The following is an 8,471-nucleotide window of genomic DNA, read 5'->3' as shown; positions in this document are numbered from 1 at the left end:
ACCTAGAAGCTCTGGAATAGATTTCTCAGAGACAAACACACTGTTATCTCTGCCACTCATTTCCAAAAGGGCTAACTAGTTCCATTCCTTTTAACTGAGTGCAAATGTGTTACTTCTAAACACCCACTCACTAACCGAATTCCTCCTCCCCGCCTACAGACCTGTTTCTGAATAGTTACCTTATCTTTTATTTTTTTTTCTCTTAAATTTCCTGGGCCATTAACCAGATTATGACCATGCCCAGCCTTCCTGCTGGGATCTAACACCTGCTCTTAAAAACTCCCTTTTGACTTTTGTGTGAATCCAAACAGAGCTTCTCACATCCTTTTGTCCACTGTGCAGGGCTCATCCTACATTCTTCTCTTTTCAATTGTCCTTTATAGCTAGTCTCACAGTAAATTTAACTATTGTATTTAAGCATATTCTCCACACCTGTTCTTTCCTGGTGAGATTAGATTGAGATCCAAATGGCTTTATTCATTCCACTGTTTTGTTTCCTTGACTAAAATGTATCACTACTGTTTAAATGTGACACATCTTAACACACCATTTCTTGCCTCTCAGACCAATCACTCCAGAGCATACTCTGATCTCTGGTCATGTAGCTTGCTGCTGCTACCAAACTGCTTTTAACGCTAAAAGAACCCAACAAAGCAAAATCATGAGTTTTCACATCACTCAACATTTGATTCCTTGCTTCTCCTGTTGTAGACTTGGGTAGTGATTTCTGAATCCATTAGAGACTATTCCGACTTTTTCATTTCCTCTCAGTTTGTAACAGCACTTCTGCTTCATTTGGACCTACTCTTTAGTTCTCTACCATGTCACATTGTTACTTTCTCAAAAAATACAAAATATATGTTTTATTTTTATAAGGGAACTATGAACACCCTGAGGGATCTTGAGATGCAAATGGAATATTTCTCACAATTACACTTTGCTAACTGTGTATGTGTACAAAGTTATACATATGAGTATAGATGTAAATTTATTACAATTAGCTTTTTGATGCATACATATACAAATATGCATAACTCGGTATATGCCTGCCAGGATATTTTAAAGAACATTTTTATTCTGCAGTGCTTATAAGTGCACTTACTGATGTTGTTATCACCCTTTAAGTCTTAATCAGTTTCATTCCAGTCAAGTGACAAACTGTTTTCTTCATGTCATATAATCACTGAAATCTTTCTTTTTTTTTATCTTTTATTACTGAGAGAAAACAGTTTTCACTTATTTCACTCTTAGTTCTTTTAACATTATTATTAATCCACTGAGAAGTTCAGACAATGTACTTTGATCATAGTCACCTTTATTATGTGAACATCCATTAGGGCAGTGGTTTTCAGTCTTCCTAATGCTGTGACTCTTTAAGATAGTTCCTCATGTTATAGTAAAACCCAACCATAAAATTAGTTTGTTGCTACTTGGTAACTCTAATTTTGCTACTGTCATGAATTGCAATGTAAAAATATCTGTGTTTTCAAATGGACATAGGTAACTTCTGTGAAAAGGTCCTTTGACCCCCAAAGGAGTTAGTTGGAACCCACAGATTGAGAACCACTAATGTAGGCTTATTAAAGAATCATTGATTCCTTTAGTTAGATATATTTCAATACTGGCTTTTAGGCTATTATAGACATTATTGTTTCCCTGCTTTCTTTCACAGTATATTTATGTCTGTATATAGAAAGGCTACTTATTTTTGTGTGCTTCTTTGGCTTCCTGCTATTTACTAAATGTATTTATCAGCTATAAAAGTTTTCTGGGGGGGCATGTTTATGGCCTTTTTTTTGTATAGAATATTGTATGCAGCTAAGATTTCAAATACGGCATGGAACAGAGAGAGTATAGTAAACATCCTTGTCCTGTTACAGATTTTAATGGAAATGCTTTGAATTTTTTTCTGAGTTTAGCATGATGTTTGTTGTGAGCTTGTATCACATTGTCTTAATTATTTTGAGGAATGTCTACAATATTGTTAGAGTCTACAGGACTTTTATCATGAATGGTTGTTGGAATAGGCCTAAGGCCTTTTCTATATCTAATGAAATGTCCCTGTGGCTTTTGTACTTTAGTCTGCTTATATGGTGTATTTCATTTATTGATTCATATATATTAAACCATCCCAGAATCTCTGAGATAAAGTTGACTTAATCATGGAAGAAATTATCTTTGAAATGTTCTTGAATTTAGTTTGACAGTTTTTATTTGTTTGTTTTAAGCAGAGAGATTAGCCTGTACTTTTCTTTTTCAGATGTGTCTTTCTCTGCATTTTTTTTTTTTTTGGTATTTTGGTAATACTGGATTCATAAAAAGAATTTAAAAGTGTACATTCCTTTACTTCTTTACTGAATAATTTTAGGAGTATTGATGTTAGAGGCTCTCCATTTCTCCTCTTTTTTTTTTTTTAAAATTTCATTAACAAGACTGAGCTTGTCTTAGGTCATTCTGACAAGAATGCCTTCCTACCCGTCATGGAATATGCATTATCAAAAGCAATGCATTTCTGTCTTAGGTTGGTAAGGCTCTGTGCAGAATAATACCCATCCTTGTCTTGCCAGCCTGTTAATTTAACAATGCTGTCTGGAGGTCTATTTTCAGGTTCAAGCCATGTACTTTGGCTGCCGTCATATTGATGTTATTAAAGTAAAGCTTTAACAGAATGGGCAGGAATTAAAATTATTCCCAGGACAAAAAGGACTAGCATGGTCAAGTTATATATGCAATTTTTGAAGCTTGACCAAAATAGAAATACTGACCTCAGGCCATGGGTAACTTTATCTGCAGTATCTACTGCATCAATGGTCAGCAGAGCAGCATTCTTGAAATTCATAAGCTCCATATGAATTATGCCAAATACACTGCAGGTGTCATTATACTTCTTCCTAATTATAATGACTACCACTGTAAATTGTAGAACTAACATGGATCCAATGGTTTCTATAGAGGTTCTATCTCTTTACTAAATTTGATTTTCACATCTTGAATTGTTTTCATTATTTCATTCAGTTATTTGTATATTCATGGTCTTTATTCATTTTATCTTTATTTCTTTGATCATTTTTATGATTACTCATTTGAAATAATTGTCTGGAACATCAATTAAATTGTTTTTCTCATGAAAAATATGATGTGGTACTCATGTCCTGGAGAAGACATATTGTCCTGATTTTAGATGTTGTTTGTTGTCTTGTTGATGCTGTTTCCTGGTATAGATTTTGGTCTCACCTTTCTTAAGTGCATGTTTGGGCTTTGTTTGCTACTGTTTTAACTTGTCAGGTTGTCAGCAACCTGAATTGTCCTTAGTTCTCAGTCTTAGCTACTCTGTTAGAATGGGGATGTGTTGGATATTTATATGGCAACTTGTACAACCTAAAATCGTATGAAAGGTGGGAACCTCCATCACAAAAGGTCTCCCAGCACAGTAGAGCTGACCCTGGTGGCTGGAGCACATGTGAACCTGAGGAGAGCTATCCCTGCAATGTGTCTGTCTTGTAGTGGCATATATAAGGGAGAGATTTTCTCCACTTGCCCCTTGCCACCTGTGGCAGGCTGCTTATTCACCCTGAAATGAGAGCAGGAAAACTGGGCCTCACTCTTTGCCTGCTGCAGCCTTTGGGCTAGTGGGTCCTGCACCTTCCTTGGGTGGCACACAGTAGACCTGGCTCTGGTGGTAAAGGTGCAGATTAGCCTGCACCAAGGCTCCAAGAGCTTAAAAGCAGGAAACGTGGCTCTGTTCCTTGCTGAGTAATCAATTGGGTGAGCTAGCTGAGGCAACAAAGGAGAGCTGGCCTTCATGGTTTGGGTGTGGAAGAGCTGGCTGACTGACCAACTCAGCTACCACCCAGGCCCAGATCCAAGGCTTTGATTTGACCCACAATAACATCTATCCTATCTATGAACATCTGAAGCTCATGAAAGAGCTGGTCTTGTAGATCCAAAGCTTCAGGGTATTCATGATGGGGATCAACAATAGGATATCTGACAGGAGTTCCAATGAGGATCCAGTATTGATACTATAGCAGAGTCCAGAGACCTCAAAACAGACCAATGGCTCATTGCAATGAACATTTGGAAGTAAAGATGTGTGACTAAAAGAATATACTGTGAGACATACTGTGACACACTATAGCTTCCAAAAAGAGGGGTTTTTTTTGTTCTTGTTTTGTTTTGTTTTGTTTTGTTTTTTGTGAGGGCTGGACAGATGTTACCTAGTGGAGGGCAGATACAAAGAAACAAGGAAATGAATACATTGGAATTCATGATGTAGAATTCACAAAGAATCATTTAAAAGTTAAAAATATAGAAAATAAAAGCCTTCTGCATGACTGGGTTGCAGGCAAGCATGTAGGACATTTTCCTAATTGGTGATTAATAGGGGAGGGTCCAGCTGCTTGTGGTCTGTGTTATCCTTGGGTTGGTGGTCCTGGATTTTATAAAAAAGCAAGCTGAGCAAACCATGGGGAGAAATCCAGTAAGCAGCATCCCTCCATGGCTTCTGTATTAGCCCCTGTCTTCAGGTTCCTTCTCTGAGTTACTGCACTTACTTCCTTGTATGATAAACAATGGTATTGGGCCTGCTTCTGGGCATAGAAATTTTTTGGTGGCTTAAAAGATTCTCCCTGCTGATCTTCAGAAGTCTATAGATGGCTCATTGGATTACATGGGTTGTACTTGTAGCCTTAGGTTGGCTCATGATAGATTTCGGCTGCACTTTGTGGTAGAAAGAGTAGAGGATGTTACAACATCCTCTAGTGGAGGTGAGTTTGTAAAGAGGAAGCTAAGGGGATCCTTATTAGTGGTCCAGGTTCTAGTATGCAATGCAGTTGCAGAGCATAGTAGTGGATAGGAAGGCTGATAGGCATTAAGGCTGATGTACTTCATCTGGTGGTCCACATTGAGGTTCTGGGTTGTTTTCCATGTGGTCATAAAGAGGATTAATAGGTAGGGTGGCTAAAAGGTGGTCAGATGGACAGACTGAGTCTGGGAATACCTATCTGGAGTTTTAGGACTGACTCTATACACTCAGAGATTGGAACAATGGGTGGGATGCTGAGGAATGGGGCAGCTCTCAGAATCAATCTGGTTTTAACTACCTGGAATTTTTAGACAGGCTCAGGGCAGTCCCAGAGCCATATAATGGACAAGATAGCTGATATGCAGGTGGGAGACTAGCTTTGGGGTTTCCTACATGGAATTCCATGTCTTTATGTCTGAGGCACTTATAATTTCATTTATTTAGTTTAGCCTATAAAAAGTTATGCTAAAAATAAAAATGTAGTAAATATGCTTATGCCTTTTACTTTAAGACATATGGAACCCCCTACTAAGAAATACATCTATAAAGAGAATAGATCTATGTAGAGATATCTAGATAACTAGTTGATAAATAGATAGATGTTAGATAGATGGATGGATAGATAGATAGATAGATAGATAGATGATAGAGAGATAGATGAGTATTCTTCTGAAACATATAATACTACTCCTAAAACCCATTCATTCCTAGACAAAAATACCAGTACCAAATGTGGGATACATGTTTAAAAGCCATTGAGCAGGTAGTATGCAAAGCTCAATAAAGTAATACAGACTTGCCATTAGTTATGGTTGCCACCTAAAACCCTATTGGTGAATGTACAACACATATCAATTACAAGATATAGAAAAATTAAGCTGGTATTGAGCTAAAGACTTCCACCCTGGTTTCTAGCATTTATAGTACTAAAAATGTTATGCAGTCTCCTAGGGTAGAAAAGTCATCAATGATCTTATGGTACAAAATACAATAACAATGTTATCAGCAAAATGTCCCAACACATGAAATAGTGGCATGATGGTTAGAGATGTGATTGGCTACTCTGATTGCCTATGAGACCTGTTTCACATGACAGAGTTCATGTCTAGTTGTATCCATCTTGTTTATGAAAATAACAAAAAACAAAACAATGAAAAACAAACCCAAAAAAATCTGGTTGAGAAGGTCTTAAGCCATATGATGGAAAGGACTGTTGATATTTAGCTAGATTATTATGGCACACTTTTAAATTTCCATTTATACCTATAGACATTTCTTGTTCTCAGCCTTAGTAGAAAATTCTTTTCAATGTACAACAGTCAATGTAGAGGTTCAAGACTGCTTAAAGTGCTGAGGATAAGTGAAGGTTGAGTGCTCAGCCCTAAGCAGGACATCTATATTACCTTTTCAAAGGTTCAAAAATACTGTGAAGAAGTGGTCCAAATAAAAAATTGGAATATAGAGAAAAGGGTTGTAAAATGACTTCTAGGCAAGGCATAACCAATGACGTTGTGACTTATAGCAGCTATGGCTTCTTTTAATGAGCACGCATAACACCAAGCCTGTCAACATTCAATCATTGATCATGGAGACTGTTGTGAATTTGTGCTGAACTGCTTATCTATTGATAGATTCTGGAGAAAGCTAAACATTGTTCTTATTTACATGCCAAATAATGAGGCCAAAAACTTCTAATGGATAAGTGCAAATCCATAGTCATATAGATGCCCCTGGTTAAATAAGCAAGTCACAAAACAAAAAAAAAAACAAAAACAAAAATAAAACCACAAACAAAACAGACATCCTTGGGGGGGACTTATAAGGAGCAGGGGGTAAGGTATAGGAGCTGGAAGATTCAGAGAGTGTGTAAAGAAGAGTGATTTGAATGTACTATATGCAATAAACTGATAAAGAACAAATTTTGTAAAACTTTATTTCTGGATAATTCTACCTGTAACTTCTGCAAATTGCCAGCCTTTTATTTTATTTTATATTATTTTATTTTTTATTTTTATTTTTTGGTTTTAGAGGTAAGTGTTCACCTATATTTTACAATAATTATTTCCTCATTTTCCTTTCTGCCATGCATTAATTAATTGATTATGTTAAGTAGTTAATTATTTTACAATACAGGGAATTGAAGCTAGAGATTTACACATGATAGGCTCCATGCTAAATTCATGATGTGCCTTCAGCCCTATTTTTATCCTGTAGTTTTAGACAGAGTATCACTGAGTTGCTCAAGTTGGCTTTGAATTCAGAATCTTCTTACCTTAGTTTCCCAAGTATCTGAAATGTTAGGCTTCCCTCATTAGGCTCTTCTTTTTTTCTTTATGAGGTCACTGTGCCTCTGTTTCCTCTGTCTCTTCTCTCTTATATTCTGCCAATATTAAGACAATAACTGCCACATCATTTTTCTCTGCATTAGCTCCCCCTTCCAATTGGTTTCAGTGTTCTTGAAGCACAAGGGGTTATCAAAATTTGTGTTATTCCTTTAGATTATGACATACTTTCATATTTTTTTTCAGTATGACCAGAACTTAATCAATGCCCAGAACACAACGGGCATTCAATAAATATTAGTAAGTGAATTAGGAAAAGAAGAAAATGGGAACAAAGCATCTTCATCTCTTCTGAGTTCCTGTGATGTTAGGTTTTATTGTTTCTGTATTTCTGGTAGTTGAACCCTGTGTCCCACCTGCTAGGCAGGCACTCTAGTAATGAATTGCCCAAGTTCTTATATTTTTATATTAAGATATTTTTAGTAGCTGAAACCATTTTGGCAGAGATTTTAGTCATAAGCATTGGAACTGAAGGAATGCTGTATTTAAATTTCTTTTAAGAAATCCCAGTTCTGTCACCAGTTGACTACCACCCTGAGCAATTTGCTTAACCTCTTGGCTCTCTGTTACTTAATCTTGAAAAGGAGGTTGAACAAAAATGATCTCTGAGGCCCTTTCCAGCTCTGAAGTTCTATGATTGTCATCAACGATTGCATAAATAAAAAATTCAATTAACATGAACATCTTAATCCCTAAGCATTATCACTAAATTGAGGTTTTCCTTTTTGTGAAAAGCAATTATTTTATATACACAGTAGGAAAAGAAAGTATTCAGTTATCCTAACTTTTACCTACAATTCAACTTTGTTAGAAAAATCATTTTTTATATAGCATGAATTTTTTTTAATTGGAATTTTTAACAATTATAGGCGCATCATGACTGTTTTCATTAATCACTGGATCTATTACAAAGCTCACATACAAGCATCTGTGTCTTGTCCAAGCCTAATAAGAAGTGGCAGATTTTCCTCAACTCTAACAAGGCATTCCAGACTCTACTTGGCAGAAGACCTCTGCCTCTGCCTGGCATAGGAGAGTTCCTTATGTTTTCAGTGACTAAGCATGGTTTTCATGTCCATATGGTTTTCCCTGGGTACTTGTCCTAATTTTTACATGTGATACTCTGATGCTCTTAAGCTTAGTTTCCACAGAAAGACTTTTTTTTGTTATAATCTGTTTTGGTGGCCATAAACTTACCACTGAACAGTTGTCACCAGGAAAATTATTTCCTGAGTATGTTACTGAGACGAATAAGGATCTGGACTTGTGTATAATCAGAATCAAGAGAAGTCATTTCAAAACACAGGGACACTGTAAGTTTTAAT

Source organism: Grammomys surdaster, unplaced genomic scaffold, assembly GCF_004785775.1.
Source record: "Grammomys surdaster isolate TR1022 unplaced genomic scaffold, NIH_TR_1.0 97, whole genome shotgun sequence".
Lineage (NCBI taxonomy): Eukaryota > Metazoa > Chordata > Mammalia > Rodentia > Muridae > Grammomys > Grammomys surdaster.
This window is presented reverse-complemented; position numbering follows the sequence as displayed.